Here is a 22,739-nt window from a genome sequence, read left to right on the forward strand (position 1 = left end):
CGCCTCGCGCGAACTTCGCCCGCTATCTCTGGGCGCCGACCCGCGCCGGCTTCGCGGCCGCCCGGGCCCGGCGCCTGCCTCGCCTGAAATAGTTAAAAAGGGCCCAGCGGCGAGTCGGGGACTCCGTGCCTTTCGCCCACCCTTCGCGGATGCGAACCCTGGGATCTGGGTGCAGCCCTCGCGTGGCGGCAACCATTTGGTCCTTGCATTCCATCAGATTGCCGGAAAATCACTCCTTTATGATGTTTCCGCACGCAGAGATTGGTGCCGGGCTGTCTCCCCAGGGTTGCTCTGTGCCTCCGCTTGACCTGCCAGGAGGCACTGTAGTCCATTTCACAGATGCGCAGACCGAGCCCAGAGGGGCAGTGACTCGGCCAAGGTCACTCATGTGGGCCGCCAGGAGCCAGCCGGCTGGTCAGACAGGGCTCTCTCTATCGCTAGGGTACAACTCGCTACTACAAATCCTGGCGAATTTGGAGTGATGACTCAGGGTTCTAACCTAGGGATTGTGTCCACGTACAGTTTTCAGCGTGGAGTTAACTTTGTGGGTTTGCAGAAGTGAAAACCTCGAGATGAGTTCACTTAGTGAAACTTCTCAGACCCCCTCCCTGAAAAGTATGTAGTCAGTTGTTTTTTTTTTTTCTTTTTTTCTTTTTGAGTGGAAGGAACTGAGTATTACCTGGTGCTTTTTGTTCTACATGCTTAATTTTAATTATAGGCATCCTTTTGAGTATTGATAAGTTGTAAGAAAGTTTTAAAGTTATTTTTGGTCATTTTTTCATAGAAGAATTTCATTTTCCCTGTAGGCCTTTGTACTTTTCTTGTATGGATTAAGAATGAACATATTTAGTATTCTGATCTTTGGGTGTTTTAATAATTCATTGGAATTACTGCTTTTGTTGTGAGTTTTTCATAATTTTTTTGGGGAGAGTATTACTTTTAGATAGAGTATTAGTTAGGAGACAAAGTTTCGCATGCTTAAGTTTCAAACAAACAGTTAAGAAAAAAGTTTACTTGGTGATAGCTAGATTTTTAAGGGGCAGGTGACTTACACTGAGAGTACCCAAGTAGTTGGGCGACCTTTGCCTTGGCCTGGAAGTGGTGTTGATGGTAGCTGTCCAAATTTATGTAGCCCTCAAACCTTGCCAGAAAGTTCAGGACTCCTGTCAGTGTCTACCAAGTCTCTTAAAGGTTCAGATTCACCCTTGAGAGGTCTAGCTGAGAGATTAATTGTTCTGGGAGGAAGGGTCCTTTCCTCGGTCTGTAAGGTGAAAGACTACTCCTTTATACCTGGTGAAAGTTTCAAAAATTTTAGATTTGAAGGAATAGACGTGAATGAGTGCCAGTTATTCATAGGGTTGGGGAATGGACTAAATAACCTAGTGACACTATCTTTGTTATCCTTAGGAATTTGCAGTTTATTTATTAATTTTTTTAGGGATTTCCAATTTAGATAAGAGATTACTTTGTAAACATTTTAAGGACATTTTGGTAGAACCTTTTACAAATTACATAATTACTGCATGCTAGGGATTAAAAAATAAGCCTAGATTTTAAGGTGCTAACACCGAGGATAAATGAAAATACTCCTTTTAAGGACAGTGTCTTGTGTGGATAGCGAATATGGGTAGCAAAAAAAGACCCTTGGTTAGGAAAACTTCCCTTTTATTGTTTGAAGGCTTATCAGTTTTATTTTTGGAGGCTTCTTGTGTTTATGATTATAGGCTTTTGTAGTGCCAGGAATATCTCTGAAAGTAAAATTCGAGATAACTTTTTATAAATATGGTATGCCATGGACTCTGGCATGTATTTTGTTTTGTACTAATCCAAAGAAAGATGGTAATTTGCGTTGAATTTTGGGTATTACTTGAATACTTTTTTTTTTTTTTTTTTTTTAAGAAATAGCTTAGAAATTTAGACTGCCCAAAGGTGTTTCTGTGTGCATGCTTGTGGTTGGCAAGTATCTAATTATGGGGAAAAAAATCTGGGTAGAAGTAACTATACAAGAAGAAATAGCCTTGTACAAGACATTAGAAGCAAGACTTAACAGATGAGGGAGCTTAATTTGTGAATTTTTTGGTATTTGCTATTAGGTGTGTGTCAGTTTTGGCTTTGGCATTAGCTTTCTCTTTATTGAAAGAAGTCTTGCATTGCAAGAGCATGCCCCCCAAATTTGTCTTGCACTCTTCCTCAACCCAGGAAAAAATAACCTGCCAGTTTACATGGCAGCAAAACTGAGAACTTCCGAGAGAGTCTTCATCAAGAACTTGGCTTGTCACTCAACATTTTACTAGTTTTAAAAATTTTTGTTGTATTTTAAGGCAGTAATTTAAATTGTGAGGTAGCTCAATCCTAAGATTCTCTTGAGTCTTTTGGTGGTTTAACTTCCATATGCATGTGTCTGTTTTCAGTTTAGAAGTAAAGATACTATTTGAAACTATCAGATAGGTTCCTCTGAAACTTGATACCACAGTTTGTACTGTCAAAAGGAATCCAATGCCAAGTATAATAGCACTCAATATATATGTAGTGCTTATGCTTTCCAAAAGACTTATATGAATGAATATTGTAACCATTAGGCAGGTTTTTTGTTTATTGGTTTGGTTTTTTGAGACAGGGGCTTGCTATGTAGTTCAGCCTGGCCTTGAACTCACTATGTAGCCTGGGCTGGCGTTGAACTCCCAGTGATCCTCCTGCCTCTCAGCCTTCAGAGTGCTAGGATTATAGGTGTGAGCCACCATGTCCGGTTTCTTTTATAATCTTGTCTATGTCGTTTCAGTAGTGTTAAGCTAGAGTTGTCAAGTTTACCTTGGGATGTGTGAAAGTGAAATGTACAATTCATAAGACTAAATGATTAATTTAACATTCATGTTAGGTAATTGAAGCCAAGTCTTGTTTCCTAGTGTAGTGGCTACAGACAGCCTTAGTTACATTTTTGTGGTGTATGAAGACAGAGTGACTTGAGAATAGAGCATTATATAAACCAACAAAATGTTTTTAAAAAGTTACACTTTCCATTGAAGTCTTCTAGAATTGTATCATGAGTTAAATTTTTTTATTGGAGATAATGCCTTCCATTGGACATCTAAAACGATGTGGTTCCTTGTAGGCAGACATTTTTTGCTGATAATAGGATTATTTTGGTTTTTTGGCAACTGGTTATTCTACCAGAGTTATGTTCCCGCCCTTCTAGAAGGTGGTTTTTAAAAGTTTGTACTTACTGTCAGTTTTTGGCAAGATATACATACTGTGTGAGACATACATGTATTGTCTATAATATATTCTGTTAATATATTTATACGTACACATCTTTTTTGAGGAATATATCAAATATAATAGTTTAAAATGTGGCTCTAATCACATTTTAATCACTTTGAGTTTTATTTTCCCATAATTAAAATGCTTAAGTTTTTTTTGGGGGGGGGCTAGTGAACTGCTTTGATATGTTATGAAATGGCTTTAAGCATCAACTCCTTTTTAAACATTTTTTTAAGTTTGGTTTTTTTGATACAGGGTCTTGCTGTGTTGTTGAGGTTGGCCTTGAACTTGTGAGGATCCTTCTGCCTCAGGAACTGTTGGTACTCGGGCAGTATTGGCATACAGCTCCCACCTCTTGAACTTGTGAGGATCCTTCTGCCTCAGGAACCTTTCCAACAGTTCCTTCCAAGTACTGAGATTACAGGTGTGGGCTACCATGTCTGGCAACTCTATGTTAAATAACATTCCTGTTCATTAAATAAACTCTTAAGTTTTCTAAGTCTATAAAGTTTTCAATGCAAATTTTAATTTTAAAAATTTAATGGAAAAAAAATTAATGGACATTTGTGGTTATGGCTTGCATCTTGGCATGCTTTTGTGTAAAAGTGCTCAAACTGTGGTATCTTTTCCAAGTCTGCATGTTACCCATTTGCAGGAGGCAGATGAGGCAGCAAGACACTGTGGACAGATCACCTGCTCTGAGGGACTACCCAGAGGCCCCACAGTCGGGCAGATGTGGACTCTGAGCAGGCTCTCCCTTGCTGGCAGTATAACTTTAGGTATGGTAATGTCTCACAGCAACAGTTCCTTATCTGTAAGATAGGTTGGTGGTGATTACCATAGGGTTCCTGTGGAGATGCGTGTATGTTTCTGTGGGGTTTTCTTCCTCCCCTTCTCTTTCTCTTTCTCTTTTTCATTCATACCCATAGTTCTCAGCCCTAATCCTGTTTCAGAGAGGCCATCCCTAAATCCTAGTCCTGGTAAGCTTCCTTGGCCATGCTCTGCTTTTCTTTCCATAGTCCTTGCTACAGATAGCTGCATATTTTTCAGCTTGTTCATGTATTGAGTTGCTCATGTAATGTCTGTCTCTCCCTCCCTTTAGATCTTAAGTTTCATTTGGACAGCAGTAAGTCTGGTGTATTTTTTTTTTTTTTTTTTTTTGGTCGTTTTTGAGACAGGATCTCTCTATGCAGTTCAGGCTGGCCTTGAACTCACAGCAACTGTCCTGCCTCAGCTTCCAGAGTACTGGGCGTGAGCCTCCACGCCCAGCTCAGCAGTAGGTCTTGATCACATTGATCTCCAGTGCCTCACACATAGCAGGTGTATGTACATGAACACAGGTGTGTGTACGCAGAGGTGGGAGCTGTATGCCAATACTGCCCGAGTACCATGCCTTAGTGGTTCAGTCTTGAGCCAAATAGCTTCTGTATGTTCTACGCCCTGGGAGCCAAATGTGGATAGCACCAGTTGCCCTGCCCAGGATTTTGAGAATGTGAAATGAGATCTGCCTTTTTACTTTCTTTGGGCTTTAATGAAGGCTTTGTAAAAGTATGCCATGTAAATATAAGAGGGTATAGTAGCAGTAATGCCAGTAATGAGATTATCCAATAGGAAGCTTTATTGTGACTTAAAATAAGAATTTAGACTTTCAGCTTTATTGAGTTACTAGGTAGCTATTATATTTAATATCAATTTGTTATAAATTTGGGATACTTTTTATAAATTTGAACTACATGTATCTTTAGAATGGAGGTTAGGCTTGTGTCTGGCTAAAAAAAGTGGCTTAAACAAGAAGCATATTTTTCCTCATAAAACAAGAGTGTGAACAACCTAAGCCTGATGTGATGGCCCTGTGACAAGGGGAACAAAGGGTTCCTTCCTTTTTGTTGCTTTCCTGTGCTTAAGGAATTACCCTTTCTTTATTGTATAAGGCAGCTAGTTCCCTACCACATCCACAGTGCAGGAATGGGCTGTGGGGAAGGCACATCTCTTCCCTTAACTACAGACCTAGAAGTTGTGCACATGACTTTTGGTCACGTATTCTTAGTTGGAACTTAGGTGGCCATAGGTAGCTGCAAAGGAGGCTGGATCTTTGATAGGGTGGCTATTTTCTGTGCTTTTTCTGCTGCTTTTCAGTAAAAAAGCACAGAATGAGGGAAAATTAAAACATTGCATGTCATACTTCCAAATGTTTTGGAAGCATCTTCCAGAGATAAAGCAACTTACTCCACCGGTTAATTAGTTTTATTCCATATATATATATATATATATTTTAAGAGCAGAATGTATTTATTGGGGGGGAAAGAAAGCTTCTCTGAGAGAGAGACAGAAGGGGACCTGAGTGGGTTGCCAAGCACCCTGTCTTTCCTAGGGATATTTTCTATATTTGGCCACTAATCTGTTTGTTTTGAGGCAGAGTCTCACTACAGGCAGGGTCAGGGGCTGGCCTTGAACTCACAGTGTAGCCCAGGCTGGTCTCCTGGCCACTAATCTTTTGAACTGCATAATTTAAATTGAAAGAGATTATCAGTTTTGTAGTATATATCTATAGTTGGGTTATGTTACACTATATTATCTGTACTTTTCATAGTAAGAATTTTGGGCCTAACAGCATATTATTTCGTTGTCACATAGTTTTCTCATAGAAACATGATTTTTGATAACTCCGATTTTCATGTAAATATTTAGAATATAAATATCTATGATGTAAATATAATGTAAATCTTATTTAGAATGTAAATAGAATCCATATTTAGAATGGATTTAGTTTTAATAGTTTGTTGGACCATGTCATGTGTGCATTCCTGCTCATAAATGCAGCAGATAATGCTAGAATAATACTTGGACTTATCAGGACTTCAGTAAGTGTCCAGGGAGGAGGATAGCGATGTAAAGATACATTTACTATGTAGTATCTCCCTTTTTACTTCCTGTGGGTTTGAAAAAAAGGAAGATCTAGAATTGTCTTGAACTGGAGTTTTAGATCTAATAGGATCTTGGGAAAACTAATGGTTCTTAGCCTTCTGGAGATGCTGTGAGTTCGAGGCCAGTGTGAACTGCATAGTGAGACCCTGTTTCAAAAAGACAAGGAAAAAAAGAAGTGGATGCAAAGAAGCTAAGTATATAGGCACTGTGCAAGAATAAGCTGGCCTGGGATTAGTTTCAGTTTTTCTGACTCCTGCTTCTTTGTGCTGTTCTTTTCTGCAGAAGTAGGAATAGAGTACAAGGCAGTATATGTGTTGAGATTTTATAGGGGTAGCTGTCCTAAAATATGTTGCTGTTTTATGTGCAGGTTCATTCTTAGCAAATTGTTAGTTCCCTTTAGCCCTATAGAAAAGTATTCTCAGTTAGTGAAGTGAATAAAGGTGAGAAGTTGACAGGTTTTTTTGTTTTTTGTCTTTTTTTTTTTTTTTGAAACAGGGTCTCACTGTGCAGTTCAGGCTGGCCTTGAACTCACAGCGATCCTCCTGACTCAGCCTCCCATGTTGGGATTACAGGCCTGCACCACCATACCCAGGTAGTGACAGTTTTAAATAAGGTATTGTTGACACTATAGTAGACAGCATTAAGGTAGACAGGTAGGAATGTGACATGATTAGAAGGAACAAAGGCTGGCTTTGTCCCCAAATTATTGCTTTGCTTTTTATCTAGTTGCTTATAATTGTCATTGTTAGAGTTTGTTCCATTAGATTACAATCTGGATTCCCAAACTTATTTATTTATTCATTTATTTTGTTTTATTTATTTTTTTGGATTTCCAAATTCAAAAAGGGAATACTCCAAGAGGACTGTTCCTTACCTCTTACCAGATTAACACTTTATCCGTTGGTTGGTTGGTTGTCATTTTAAAACTCAGATTAGCGCCTGCTCTGAGAGCTTTTTGGAAGAGGGGAGGGAAGAGCATGGCACACTGTGTCCTTCCCTGAGGAGATGGAGGGCATGTTTGGGAAGTGCCACCTTGTGATTGTCATGAGGGGTTATGTGACACTTGCGTGGTGAGGAAGTCGGGAGCGCTAGCTGCCTCTTGACGGCTCCCTTCTCTGGGAGTGCTGGTAGTGGCACTGAGGATGATTCTCATGAAAAGCCTTGGGGCTTAAGTACTGGACTAGAGGAGTATCCTTTTTTTTTGGTACCAGGAATTGAACTTACAACCCTGTGCTTGCCAGACGGGCTATGCCCCCGAGCTACATCCGTGGCCCATATCCTTTTTTTTTTTTTTTAAGGGCTTTATCATTTATTTAGGGCTCTTGTTTGAGGCAAAAAAAATCAAGTGTGTAAGGCACAGTTCTGATCACCTATGAAATTCTTTTATATTTATTTATTTATTTAGGTTTTATATTTAATTATTTGTCTTTTTGAGAGAGGGTCTCACTAGTTCAGGCTAGTCTTGAACTCACTGTGTAGCCCAGGCTGGCCTCAAATTAGTAATGATTCTCCTGCCTCAGTCTCTTGATGCTGGGATTGCAGGCATGTGCCACCATGCCCTGCTGAAATTCTAGGTTTTAAAAGTAATATACACCTCCCCTGCCCTTTTTTGAGACAGAGTCTCATTATGTAGTTCACATTGGCCTTGAATTCACTATGTAAACCAGGCTGGTCTCAAACTCTCAGCAATCTTCCTGCTTCAGCTTCCCAAATATTGAGATTACAGGTGTGTGCCACTGTGTTTGGCTTTTATAAGAATTTGAAATCAAACCCTGTGGCATGGTGTAGGATCATCCCCCATCTCATGCTTTGTAGGTAAGAACTATTCAGTGTTTCCTACCAGTAGTGTTCCTTGCATATATGTGTCCAATTATATATGCATGTACCCTGAATGCACATTGTGACAAGACTGTTTGTATGGCCCCATGTTTTTGTTCGTATTTTATGTGTGTTGGTATTGAATGTGTTGTATGTGCACTCTGGGCACTTAAAATCAAAGCCATGCTAAACACAGTTTTGCAGCTTAAATTTCTTACTTGATTTTAGAACTAGTTCCCTAATAGCTGACTTAGAGGTTCTCTGTCATTTTTAATGGTTGGGAAGTGTTTCATTTTATGGATGTGCCTTTATTTCATCCCCATCAATGGGTATTTAAATTGCCTTCGTATTTTTGCTTTTAAACAATGCTGCAACATACCTTCTTCTTGTACATGAAGTTGTGTTTTGTGAGCATTAGCCATGGGACACCTCTTCATCTTTTTCCAGCTGTCTGCAATAGGTATACACATATTCAAATATGTATTTCAAATTTCTTCCAAACATAACCTAGTACCAGTATATACTTTTATTACCACTGTCTGACAGTGCAGTTTCCCAGTTCTCACACACGTGTTCTCAAGATTTTAAATCTGTCAGTCTGATAGTAATGATGGCTAGATGGATTTGCATTTTTAGTTATGAGGGAACATCTTAAGTTGTATAATAGGTCCTATATTTTAAGTAACAGAATACTTAATCTTTGTTAGATGGATATCTGAAAATATTTTCTGGTTTTTATTCTGTTCAATGAATAACTGATGTTTTAATAATTTGTACGTGCCTATGGGGAAGGGGATTCTTGTTTCTCTTTAATTGAGTAAATGTTTGCATGTCCTCTAAGATAGGTGAATTAGGTGGTAGCTTTTGACTGCAGGAGTGAATGAGCTCTGGTTACCTCTCATGTGTGTATACAGAGCAAAAATGAACTCCAGCAAGACCATGGGCGCTAATCTTAGAGATATTGCCATGTGCAGAGCACAGGGAGATAAGGCAGTTTGGGGGCTGGAGAGGAGGCAGGACCGGAGTGGCCAGGCTTTTTATGGAAGAGCATGGGCACTTGGCAGTCTGCAGAGAATGCAATGTGGCTGTGGCTGCCTGTGGTGGTGAGGGGTGTGGAGGGTGAATTTGGAGAATGACGGACGTGTATGGTGGGTGGGGAGAGGCAGACTCAGGAAGGTGTGGGAACAGTTGTGGACAATGAGAGGACGGATTTTCAGCAGGAGACTGGGGAGAGATCAGTGGCTTATGGGAGGTGAGAGTGTAAGGAGGATATATTAGGAGATGAAGGAGTACGAAGTGAAAAGTAGAAGGCACATGGGAACACCTTAAAAATTCTTAATTATACTTTCACTTTCTTTTTTTTTTTTTTGGTACTGGGAATTGAACTCAGGACCTTGCGCTTGCCAGGTAGGCGCTTGTGCCGCTGAGCTATATCACTGGGCCTATACTTTCATTTTCAACAGAACTGAGTGAGTATTTCTGAATTCTAAAAAGGAGGGAGGCCAGGCGTGGTGGTGCACGCCTGTAATCCCAGTACTCGGGGGAAGCTGAGACAGGAAGGCAGGAGGATCGTTGCGAGTTTGAGACCAGCCTGGGCTACAAAGTGAGCTCAAGGCCAGCCTGAACTGCAGAGCGAGACCCTCTCTCAAATAGACCAAAAAAAAAAAAAAAAAAAAAAGGAGGGAATTAAGCCATGCTTTTGCGTTGTAATCTCAGCTACTTGGGTGGCTGAGGTGGAAGGGTCCCTTGAGTCCACAAATTTGAGACCAGCCTGGGCAATAACATCATAAACAGAGAGCCTGTCTCAAAAAGATGTTGTGGTGGGGTGTGAAGGAGAGAGAGAATATTAATGTTTGGCGTCAGACTACTGAAAGGTCCTAGGAGTGGTTGGGTTAAGAATATTTCCTGCTGAATCCTTGAAGGATCTGTTAAGAACCAAAATTAGAATTAGTGTACCTCTGGCCTCCTGTTAGGACAGGTGGAAACAGTTTGTAGAACTTCAAAATGGGGTGGTGGGAAAAGGCAATGTTCAGAGCAGTGAATCTGGGAAGGAGAAAGTTGGACGGTAATTTATGGATTGGAAAATGTAGAGTAGCTGAGCATATGAGCGGATCATTTATTTTTGAGTGTTTTAATGTTTCCTTCAGAACTCTCCTGTTCTGTTTAGTGTTTTACATTAATGCTGACTGGAAGATTATTTGGGACACATGTATTTTGTGGAGTGAGAGTAGAGCACCTACTAGTCCCAACTTGGAACTGGACCTGAGCATCAGTACTAAGGCAAAGGCTGTGACCTCACCTCATTCTTTGTGACTGTGGGAACTATATTGGAGGGGAATCTTTGTTTCTGGAGTAGGCTTAAGGATACAGTCTAGAGAAGACATTTAAAGGAAGTACGGAGTATGAAATAGGACTTTTTTTTGTTTTTTTATTTTTTTGAGGTAGGGTCTCCCTGTGTAGTTCAGGCTGGCCTGAAACTTGTGGTAATCCTCAGCCTTCTGAGTGCTGGGATTACAGGTGTGTGCAACCATGTCCAGCTCATGACGTTGGTTTTTGAAGATAATTTTTTTTTCATTTTGACAATAATTTTTAGTTAAGAGTTTGGGTATAAATAAGACTCTAGTCCTTCAGAGAAGTACCGTTAGTTTACAACTTTGTTCTGATTTGGTCATTTTTTTTCTTGAGAAGAGCAACTGTCATGGTGATTTTTGCTTTTTTTTTTTTTTTTTTCTTTTTTTGTCTTTTTGAGAGAGGGTCTCCCTATGGAGTCCAGGCTGGCCTTGAGCTCACTTTGTAGCCCAGGCTGGTCTTGAACTCGCAGTGATCCTCCTGCTTCAGCCTCCTGAGTGTTGGGATTACAGGTGTGCGCCACCACGCCTGGCTCACATCAGACATTTGTTATTGATAGACGTTACTTTTGTGATATAACAGACCTTCATAAGAGTTTTTCAAAACAGCAGGGGTAAGAAAACTAATAAGATCTCATTGAGTATTTTGCAATTTATTTATCTTTGCATTTTCTTGTAATGGTTCTGTAGTCCAGTTCAGAATCTCATGGTGGCACACCCCTGTAATCCCAGCACTTGGGAGGCTAAGGCAGCCAGGATTGCTATGAGTTTGAGGCCAGGCCAGGCTACGTAGTTTTGAGACCCTGTTTCAAAAAAGCAACAAAAATGAAAATTAAAAAAAAAGTCTTCTGAAGTAAATCTAGGTAAGTTTACCTAGGAATTGGCCTGAAGGTCCACAGTTCAGCATTATCAGAGTGAGCTGTGGAAGAAATTAAAGACAGTTTTAGGGTTTTATGGTAGAGGGTTTGGAAACAGACCTTGTAGGTAAGACAGACCTGTGAAAGATTTGGGTGTACAGGGAAGGTCAAAGAACAAGAAAGAGTCAGCTAAATGGGCAGAAAGGGGAGAGGGACTTGAGTAACAGATGAGCAGGAATTAGCTTTAAAATCACAACACTTTCTAAACTGTGAACTGTGAATTTCCGGTAAACACCAGCATAACCACAGGACCTGTGCATCTCCCACGCTGTGGTCGTGTTCCAGCCCCGCCTGGCCCTCTTGCAGGCTCCTGAACCTTGTGACGGGAGTGGCTCCTGTCGTTTCAGTTAATTTTCCTTCAGTGTGAGTTGTCACTTTGTCAGGGAACACCCTCCAGCCTCCCCAAATCAGCTCTTAGTTTTTCAAATCTTGTGTCCCCATTTCTCTTTCTTTATAATACATATTACTTTTTTAGTGCTTGTCTAATCCTTTGCAGAAACTTTTTCCTTTTGCAACCAGGAAGTGAGGGCGAAGGTGGAGGGAGAGTTTCGAGTGCTTGACACATAGTAAGCACTAAACACTCGCTGAGTGAACCTGTGAGTTGCATCTTTTGATCTGTTAGTTGGTGTGGAGGACCCAAGAACTGCAGCCAGGCCAGGGACGGGCATGTGAGTAAGAGCTGAGTAAGAGTTGAGCAGGGCGTGCGAGAGTCTGGAGGGAAAAGGTAGAGGTTAGGCTTTTTAAGGAAGAGAGGGTTGGAGAGCACTGTGTACTCAGGAGAAAGAAGCTACTGTATGTTGGGAACTAGATATTGAGAATGTGAAAAGACTTCCTTTTAGGTTAAAGGAGTCTGTAATTGTAGCAGTTTACTGACATCTTTACAGTCTTCAGTGGTCATCGGAATACATTTAAACTATGGAGAGGGATCATCTTGAATATTCATCATCATTCCTAGTTGACACAGTGAAGGTCATTCAACAGTTATAACTGGAGTGTAATCCAGTGTTTGTAATAGCTCTCAGGGTGCATATTTAAGATATTTAAAATTAACTCTAACTTTGATTTCATTTAAAAAGTGACCAAAAAAGTAGTTTGGGAACTTTTTGCCTTTAACTTTATTGAAATTTGGATGATGGAACAAGAATGATTGATGAAAAGTTTATTGGATGGATAGGTTTTCAGAAAAAAGTTTTTTTTAAAGAAAAGTAAATCTTTTTTTGTCTTTTTGAGGTGGGGTCTCACTATGCAGTTCAGGCTGGCCTTGAGCTCATTTTGCACCCCAAGCTGGTCTCGAATTTGGAACAGTCCTCCTGCCTCAGCCTTCTGAGTGCTGGGATTACAGGTGTGCACTACCTGGCCCAGCTTAGGAAAGTAGATCATGTAACCATAGTTAGAAAATTATGAAGCTGTTAGTTAATCTTCTTAAAATTTATTTTCATTTTTTTAAAACAGGGTCTCATTATGTAGCTCAGATTGGCCTTGAATTCATGGTGATACTGCTACCTCAGCAGGCTTGTAGTTTGGGCGAAGGGTTTATTAATTTACCCATGCTTGCATTTTGTTTTGATGGTAACATTTTAGCCTGCTCTAAGCTGCTTGTTGCTTTCTCTGGCAACATGGGGTGCTGGCATTACTTCTATAATACCCAGGTAAGACAAACAGCTTAGACTTCGAACTTGTTGGCAGGTTTTTAAAAGCTGTGTTCATGTAGATCTGTGTTTGTCTCTTAAAAAGTAAGCTACTATTTTGCAATAACAGTAGGTGCTATTAGGCCAGCTGCTGTACATATTTATTATTTTAATACCTCTAGCAATCCTGCAAGGTAGTAGGTATTTCCTGTTTTATAAATTTGGAAAGTAAGATGCAAGGGAAGTAAATTTGCTTTAGGATAATCATAGTAAGTTGCATATGCTGCCTCCAGATAATAAAAAGCCAGTGAACAGTTAATTGCCCATGAGTTAAACACTTAGAAAAGAAAGAGAAACAGCTTCTGTAACTTGAATTGAAGAAATACATGAGAGTTCTCTGTGCTGGGATTGGTGCCTTCTGCTACTTGTTCATTAATCTTTTGGGTGATAAAAGTCTAGCACCTTTCTGTGTTTGGAGAAGACTTTAGGAGTCTTGCTGGGAGGTAGAGATCGCCTTCCCTCAACAAAGTCAGTTGATTGCTTTGCTTTTGTCTTGCTATTCAGATGCAGTCCTGTGACCTAGAACCTCCACTCCTGCCTGTGCCTGGCTACCTAAAAGGAAGTAGGCCTTTTTGAATTTGTGCTCCTTGGCATAGGTGATGACAACCCCATCTGTTTTTCCAGAGGCAAAGTGACGGAGATTCCAGTTGCAGCATTTAATTCCTGGTCTCAATGGTATCAGTATAAATCTCGTGGTTGAATCTTGTGTTGTCCTTCGTATGTCAGATCTGTGGTTTGAGTTTTGGGTGTTTTTGACTGTAGCCTTCCAGCCTGTGCCCTCCTGGAGCTGTGAATTGTTCAATACACTTTGAGAACTTCCTTTTCATCCTAAACAAAACTCATGTTTCTTATGTTTGCAACTAGAACCTTTACTAAGATGATGCTAATTAAGATAATAGACGATTCCAAGGAACTCTAGAGGGTCAGGCTTACCTGGATCTAGATTAGATTTACTAATGAGAAGAGTCCGCAGTATACATTAAGTGAGATACTTATAAAACAGTTTTTTTTTTTTTTTTTGGTTTTTTGTTCTGGTACTGGGAATCGAACTCACAACCTTGTGCTTGCAAGGCAGGCACTGTGCCGCTGAGCTAAATCCCCAGCCCCTTAAAACAGTTTGTTTATTGATTTAATGTGTTGAATTTGAATCTTTTCTAAGTCAGAATATGTTCTAGGTAGGGATACAGGAGTGACAACATAGACAAGATCTCTGTAATTAACAGAGCTCACATTTTATTATAAGATGTAGAATAAAGAAAGCAAATAACAATTACATAAATTAATCAGTGCTATAAAGCAACATGATATATATATGTATGTTTGGAAGTTCTCTCTTTAAAAGATAAGGTAATGTGGTTTGGGTAAATTTAAATGTCAAGGAGTCTATGAGGCAATAGCTTCCTTTTTTTTTTTTTTTTTTTTTTTTAATTTGAAACAGGGTCTCACTATTGTAGTTTAGGCTGCCCTTGAGCTGCTGGTTGTAGCATTCTTAATTTACCCTGCTACTACGAAAATCTACAGTGGGCAGACCGCTGTTTCCAGATACCAAGTGGTAGGCAGCACCGGACCGTCTTGATAGGTGGTGGATGAGGTGAGCCCTGTGGTGGCTTAGCTTCTGACTGGATGCAGTTTTCATGCTTCAAGGCAGGGGAATCCCGGATAGAGCCACGTGGCCTCACTGAATTGAGGAAACACACGATGGAGTTGCAGGAGACTGAGGTCTTCTTCTTTGAGGAACAGAGTTTTGGAGAGGAGGGAGCTGTGTAGGAAAACAGTTCTGGGCATCTACCTAGTGGCTGCCTTGTTTAAGTGAATACCAGTCTGGGAAAGCTGTGAACACAACAGTTCGCAAAGTTTATACAGGGCTGAGAATTATTTGAGTACTTTACACAGCCACAGTGGAAAGATCGCCTTAAATGCAGGGCATGCTAAGACCCTTGCAAGGCTAAAGCTAGGCCTAAAGTAAAGGCTACTCTAGGTCTATTTGGAAAAAGTTTTAAGAGTAAACCTTAAAAGGAGCAAAATGGCCTGGAAATAATGCAGTAGCCTGCTATCAGTACTGCCGTTGCTCTTGAAGGAAATATGAGACATCCACGATAGGTGTAGTAGCTTATGGCAGTAATTCAGCACTTGGGGGAGGCTGAGGCAGGAAGGTCTCAAGTTCAAGCCCAACCTGGGCAGCTTAGTAACTTACTGTGGCATTAAGCTTTGTTATATCAATTTGATTGGCTTGGGGTCTGCCTGAGGGATTAATAATGCACACTTCTGAGTAAGTCTGGGGGTCTCAGAGGCCTGGCTTTGGATACTGTAAATGGTCCCTGCCCCCTTACTCTCTGGTGCTGTTGCTCTGCTGTGCTTCTCTGCTTCAGCCTTCATGAACTCAGCAGCTTTGCTCTACACACCTTTCTACCATGTCTCTGCCTTGGAGCCAGCCCACCATGTACTGAATCTTCTGACACCATGAGTTACATTAAAGCTCTTTAAATTATGGGTGTTGGGTATTGTGATCCAGCAACAGGAAAGCTGACTGGGAGGTCCCTGTATCAAAAAAAAGACTAGGGGAAGAAAAGGAAATTAATCAATCCCGAGAGTCAGTCATGTGAAATGTTTAACATGCAATTAAAGATTACTAAATATATATAAAGAAGCAGGTTGATGTGACTCACAGATAGGAAGTCAGTCAACTGAAACAAATCTAGAATGGACACAGATGTTAGAGTTAAGAAACCAGAGACATCCAAATCATTTACTCAGAAAGTTAGGCACAGAGCTAGGGGTATAGCTTAGCAGCATGGCACCTGCCTAGCAAGTGCAAGGTCGTGAGTTTGATTCCTGGTTCAAAAAAAAGAGAAGAAGGTTAGGCACATATATGGAAGGTATTATCAAAAGACCTGGATCAGGGGAGTGAAAATTGTGTCACACGAAAAATACACTGAATGTATTCATGGCAGATTAGAGAATGGATAGGTGAGAACTTGAATACAAAGAATTCAATTAGTAGAATTAGTAGACACACTTGTTAAAATGGCTGTTATGAGTGCAGGGTTGGGTTATGGTGAGTGCTGACATCTTGGTATCTGAATTTTGCAAAAGACTAATTATGATCACAGCCTGAAGTTGAGTTGGTGTGTAGTTAGAGCAGTTGAAATAAGTACTCCAGCAGAGCAGCAGGATGTGATGATGAACTTTATTTCGCAGCAGTGCATATTCTTCTCCCTGTATGGCAGTAAAACGACAAAGTTGGCAGCTCAGAGCCCATGTATTCATTTTCTCACAGTTTCTGTGGGGCTGGTGTGTGGGCACGTTCCCTGGGTCCTCTTCTTTAGTCTTGGAAGGCTATAAAGATGTTGGCCAAGGCTGTAGTCTCATGTGAGACTTGAGAAGGACCTCTTCTTCTAAGGTAATGTGGCTGTTGGCAGTACAGTATTTTGTTCCTTATGCACTATAAGATTGTGGACCTGAGTTTTCTTGTAGAAACTGAAACAAATCTAGAATTGATCAGTCAGTACTTACCTGTCCTGCGTTCCTTGCCACATCGTTCTTTGCCACATAACCACTTACTTTCCCAGAGTCTACAAGGGAGAGTCACTTTGCGGTATAGATGTCCAAACTTGTGTCCATATCCATGGAAGTGACGTCCCCTTACGTTTGCTGTCTTCTGTTGCTCAGAGGCCTGCCACATGCAGGGAAGGGACTGCTCAGACATGGGCACTAGACAGTAGGGTCATGAGAGAGTCCTTAGAGTCTGTCACACAGGTAGTGTGGTGGGAACAAGTGCACCCTGTGGCGTCTCCTCTCCATGTCTGGCTGTGAGCCCTGATTTTGTCTTTCCCCTGCTAGGTAATATTCCTAAGCCTTAGTTTCCCTGTCTGTAAATAAGGCTAATTACCTCTCTGTTGTTTATAGTTGTGAAGAATAAGTTAGTACAGCACATGTGAAGTACTTAGGACTTCGCCCTTTAACTCCTGCTCATCTTTAGGTGTGAAATGTCCTGTGTTAAGGGAGGCCTTCCCTGACTCTTCTTTGACACGATGACTCTTCTCTCCTGCACAGGTTAGCTTTGGTAGCTGTTAGGTTTATTGGTTTGTTTCTGTTTTCTTCAAACCGAGCTGGTTGAGAGCAGGGTCTTGCATGTTGTTTGTTGCTGTATCTTCAGGGCCTCATATACCGGCATATATGTAGAAGACTCCTTAAATGTTGGCTGACTGGTTATAAGAGTGATACAAAACCAATGCATTATTTCTTTGAGAAAGCATTTTTAGTGTTACTACACCGTGTTCTTTTAGGCAGAAATTAGAGAAGAAGGTAGCCTGTTTCTAAAGACTGTCAGTTTCCAACAGGTGAGATCACAGGGTAATAGTCTTAGTAGTCTTCACAATTGTAGAAGTTTGCAGAGTGCATGCTGCATAGGACTAAAAAAATTAAGAGGCTGAAGGGATGAGGACTTCTTTTTTTTTTTTTTTTTTAACATGAGTAATCAAACTCAGGACCTTGTGCTTGCCAGGCAGGCGCTTGTGCCACTCAGCTATATCCCTGGCACAGGATGAGGACTTAATAAAATATCAGTCCTGGTAGACTTGAAGCAGGACATACTAGGGAGCTCCTCTGCCTGGAATGTGTTCTGCACACCACTTGACCTTGAGATGGTATGAAGGAAAAAACTTGGAGATGACCTTCTTGCAGTGTTGCAACTCACACGAACATGTTACAAGAAGTCCTCTCCACGGCCATTATTAAAGTTGCTCCTGATGCTTTATAAACCTAAACATACATCACAACTCAGGTGCTGTGTTCATGTAATCTGTGGTAGCGAAATGGATGCTTAGGGGTAAAGTAATATTGCCTAAAGTACGCAGTGGTAAGGTAGCCTTCAGACTAGGCTTTAGTCAAGGCCCTCTTAGGTTTTATTCTGTATTGCTTCTGTGGAGCATAGTTTATTTAGCAAGGATTAGCATAACTTCATGACAGCAGAGACCATGTGCATCTTGCTTACCCTACAGTATATAACCGAATGAAGGATTTCTTGGTTATTTTTACTGTTTCCTGAGCATACTAATTTGAGTCACTTGAAAATGTAAAGAAAGTTTAGCAGTTAATATGGATATGGATAGCAGCTAATACGATCCAACCAGTATAAGCACAATAAAACATAATTCTGTGTTTTTGCTTTTCGTGATTGGGTAGAGTTACGTCAAGAACTGTGTGGTTCCTTGACTCCTTGTAACTCCTCTCCTACCACTTTGAAATTAGGTTTTCTTTCCCATTTTGTCCTTTTGAGACAGGGTCTCACTATGCAGTTCAGGCTGGCCTTGAGCTCACTTTGTAGCCCAATCTGGTCTCCAACTCGCAGTGATCCATCCTCCTGCCTCAGCCTCCCAAGTGCTGGGGTTACAGGTGTGTGCCACCACATCTGGCTCTGAAATTAGTTTTACTGCCAAATTATCTTGAGTTGTTTCTGAAATAGTTTTCAATTAGGTTCTTTCTTTATGTTATTGTTAATGACTTCTTTGTAGATCTTTAGTTTCCTTGTGCTTCCTGCTATAATTTTTTATTTTTATTGTGCATATAGTAGGAAACGTATACTACTTAGTGAAAAGCTTATGGTGAAAGCTAGCTGTGCTCAGCACACCTCCCTGCTTCCCAGTCCTGCTGCACAGAGCAGTCTTTCCAGAACTTTCCACGGCAGGGCCTTTGTGGACAAAATGAGACGGGCTGTTTTGGTTCCTGAGGTCTTTGAGGGATCTTGGCACACCTGAAACGTTTGCAGTGCTGTGTGACATGCATGGCAGTTGACAAGCTCTGCTGTGCAGGCAGTCACTTTCATCGTAACTCTTGTTTCTTTGATTCATCTCTGTTTCTAAATAGTATGCTTGGGCTTGGGATGTGGCTCGGTGGTAGAGTTCTTGCCTTGCGTGCACAAGGCCCTGGATTCAATTCCCAGTACCACACACACACACACAAAAATCAAAACAAACAAAAGACTTACTAAATCAAGGTGCTCTTGAATGCAGTTATTGATACCCTGTACCAAACTGGTTTCAGGTAAGGGGATTTAACTCACTATTAGAGGTTGCACATGGACTTAAAGAGCTAACTCATTTGGTGACAGTAGTGTAGGCCTCTGACCTTCCATTTCCCCCTGTAGTCACTGGGGGCCTGTGCTCAGATTAATAAGGGGACTGCAGGCAGAAGTTGTATTCAAACAATATCCAGAGAAGGAAGGCAAACATTTTTTCTTCTTGTAGCTAGATAAGAATGGAAATTTTGCCCACAAACTTCTTGGAAGGCTTATCTCATGGGCTAAATGCCTGTTTCTGAAACACTCACAAGAAAGGGAGATTGGAATATGTGAGACCCATTAGCCTGCTTGTAGAAATGGGCATGCTTTCCTTAAGCACAACCCTAAATGGCAGTGGTGTGCAGATGTGTCCTGAGCAAAGTTAGCTTCTGTTACAAAGGAAGAAGCAGGGTTTGGAGGTTGGGTAGTAGCTTTGCTCCTCAGTTTGTAATGGACTTAAAATTTAAGATGTTATCTGTTGAGTTTGTATTAGAGTGAATATTTAACGTAAAATCTCACACTCTTCTTCCATCTATCCCTTATAGTTACATAAAATTCTGTTGTCTTGTCTCGTCTCGTCTCTTCTCTTCTGAGACAGGATCTCACTATCCACTTCAGGCTGGCTTTGAGCTCACTTTGTAGCCCAGACTGGCCTCAGATTTGCAGTGATCCTCCTGCCTCAGCCTCCTGAGTGCTGGGATTACACGTGTGTGCCACCATGCCTGGCTTATAAATTTTTATAAAGTCAGTAGTCAGTATTTATTATCACTATGTAATTCTTGTTTACCATAAGCCAGATTTTATTCTGTGACTATATATATATTTTTGTCTTTGTTTGTATAATTTGGTTTTCCCTAGAATGAGCAGTTGTCTTTATTTCTACTTACTTTACTTTCTTGGTATTTGTGTGTTAAGTTTTTTTGTACTTCCAGTGTCCTCTCAGTGTGGTTTTCTGTACAGTTATGTGTGCCAGATAGTTAATTTCTTCCTTTAAGACCTCTGAGGTTCTTGCTGTCTGGGTACAGTAGAGTTCTTGTGGGATATCTCCCAGCAGTCTTGAATCTCCTGTTTCTTGCATCTCTGGCCTTTTTCTGTTTCATCTTTCATGTTGTTGGAGTGTCTCTCAATGTTTCCTGAGAAAAAGTGTCCATTAGGGAGGCCAGCTTTCAGAGACATTGTCTGAAAATATATTTCATCTACTTTCACTCATGATTAAAAGTGTTGACTGGCACAGAACTGCCATTTGAACACAATTTTTATGGGGAACCCTGTCTTGCTTCATGATCCTGTGCCTTCAATAGTAGATATAATTTATTTTCTACATTCTATTAAAACAAAATGCTGGAGGTTAGAGAATATAGTGAAGGCCTGTGTACTCATTAACCTTCAACATTAATAAGCCTACCACCTATTATTATTATTATTTTTGTCCTTTTGAGGCAGGGTCTCGCTGTACAGTTCAGGCTGGCTCACTTTGTAGCCCAGGCTGGTCTCAAACTCATAACGATTCTCCTGCCTCAGCCTCCCGAGTGCTGGGATTACAGGCGTGTGCCACCACACCTGGCTGTACCACCTATTATTAGCCCCTCGCTTCCTTGAGGTTTCTTTTTTTTGAGACTGGGTTTCCCTATGCAGGTCAGGCTAGCCTGGATTCACTATGTAGCCCAGGCTGGCCTTGAACTCGCAGTGATCCACCTGCCTGGCATTACAGGCATATGCCACCATGCCTGGGTGTTCTTTCAATTTTTAAAAGAAAATCTAGACATATAATTTCACTTTCGAGCATTTTAATATGTATCTCTAAAAGACAAGAACGGTAAACACTGATCCAGTATCTTACCATATACCTTTAAAACACTATCCTATCTTTAGACTTGGGCACTATGGCATGCGTCAGTAGTTCTAGCTACTTGGATGCTGAGATAGCAGGATCACTTGAGCCTAGTTGAATTAAGTCTAGCCTGGGCAGCACAATGAGACCTGGTTCACCACAACCCCAGTGCCCTACCCCCTAAAAGATTAGTAATAATTCTTCAGATATCTAAGTAAGAATTGAAATTGGTGGGCCAGGCATGTGGTGCATGCCTGTAACCCTAGCACTTGGGAGGCTGAGACAGGAGGATCTTCACAGGTTCATGGCCAGCCTGTACTACATAGTGAGTTCAAGGCTAACCTGAACTACATAGCGAGGTCCTATCTCAAACCCCCTTCCCCCAAAATTCAGATTGGTAGTTGGCCTTGATTGTCTCATGATCACATATTTAAAATAGTTTATTTAAATGAGTTTCTGAGTAGGATCCATAAATTATCATTGGTTTCTGAGTAGGATCCGTAAATTATCATTGGTTAATTTATTAGTTGGCTTCTGTTTTCTTTTTCTCCTTGCAATTTACTTGTTAAAGAAACGTATTTCCTATCTTGTAGCTTCCTGTTGCCTTGATTTTTTTTTTTTTTTTTTTTTGAGTGAATCCTCATAGTGTCATTGAGTTTCTGTATTCCTTGTTTCCTGTCCCTTGGCAGTAAGTTCTAGAGAATTGATAAAATTACTTTCACTTCTTTGTCTTTTTTTTTTGAAGGGAGAAGTGAGTGGGGAGAATATATCATGGCTGGTAGGTTTGCTTTCAGAGGCACAAAATACTACTCTGACATTGACAGCCACTAAATACTACAAAACCATAGTGTATTAGGAGTTTTCATTCTTTTTGTGTGATCTCTGCCCTTTTAACCCTCTCTTTTTTACTCTTTGGAAGTTCCAAAGATCTGTTCTTTATTGCTGGTGTTTCAAAGTTTTGTTAGTGGTGCGTTTTAGCATAGGTTTTTTTTTTTTTTTTTTTTATTGTATTGGATCCATCCTTTCACTTTGGAGGAGTATATCCTTTAGTCCTGGAAAATTTTCTTGTACAACATCCTTGATAATTTCTTATTTTTCTCAAGTGACTTGTATTTTTGTTATACTATTTTCTGTTTTTTACAATCCCTTGAGAGATTTTTGAACTCTTATTTTTGATGAAAATATCTTCTTATTTTCTTAGTATTTTTTTCTACCACTAGTGTCTTATTTTTACTTAGTGGATACCTGTACATATATTTTATATGACAGTTAAATACCATTTTTTCCCCTTCATGATACTGATTCATTTTTCTCTGGATTCCTGTTTTTCTGCTTGCTTTGGTTTCTGCCTCTTTCTCTGTCTTTTTTGTTTGTTTGTTTTGTTTTGGCACAACTCTGTGTTGCCCGGCTTGACCTCAGACTCCTGGACTCAGCTGCTCTTCCTCAATTGTCTGAGTACCTGGGGCTGCAAGGTTCACTCCACCCTGTGTAGCCACTGGTTTCTGTCTTCGATAGCAGCAACTTTCTTCAAATATTTGAGCAAGGGACTCAAGAAATGAGTATCCCTAGGGTTCTCCTGTGTGTTGTTTTTTTTTTTTTTTAAATTTTTGGCAGTCCTTGGGCCTTGTGCATGAAAGACAACTGCTATACTGCTGAATTCCATCCCCAGCCTTAATGCAGGGCTTTTATGTTTCAGGGTGAGATTGTAAGTCTTATGGCTCAGAGAGAGAGGGATTGTGTGATCCCTATGCGTGGTGTTCTGCAAGCCGAGTCCTTAGATACAGGGCTGGAGTACATGGCTGTGCTTACTGACTGATTTACTCTGATTTTAGTTTTGTGCTCTAAACCTGTTTTCTCTTATGCTTGTTAGGTGGGATCAAAACGTACAGTGAATGC

At 40.6% G+C, this 22,739-nt stretch overlaps 1 protein-coding gene across 2 annotated transcripts in view; it reads left to right on the forward strand.

Moving 5' to 3' along the window:
* Positions 1-3,533: 3,533 nt before the first annotated feature.
* Dyrk1a (dual-specificity tyrosine-(Y)-phosphorylation regulated kinase 1A) overlaps positions 3,534-22,739 on the forward strand; it is a gene marked incomplete at its 3' end in the record, with an annotated part of 132,313 nt that continues 113,107 nt past the window's right edge. The window contains 3 exon segments of one of the 2 annotated variants that reach the window (XM_005375749.2): positions 3,534-3,682; positions 3,914-4,037; positions 13,459-13,629. 2 annotated transcript variants of the gene reach the window in all.

The sequence above is a fragment of the Chinchilla lanigera genome, unplaced genomic scaffold (assembly GCF_000276665.1).
Source record: "Chinchilla lanigera isolate Chin_1 unplaced genomic scaffold, ChiLan1.0 scaffold00006, whole genome shotgun sequence".
NCBI classification, from domain to species: domain Eukaryota; kingdom Metazoa; phylum Chordata; class Mammalia; order Rodentia; family Chinchillidae; genus Chinchilla; species Chinchilla lanigera.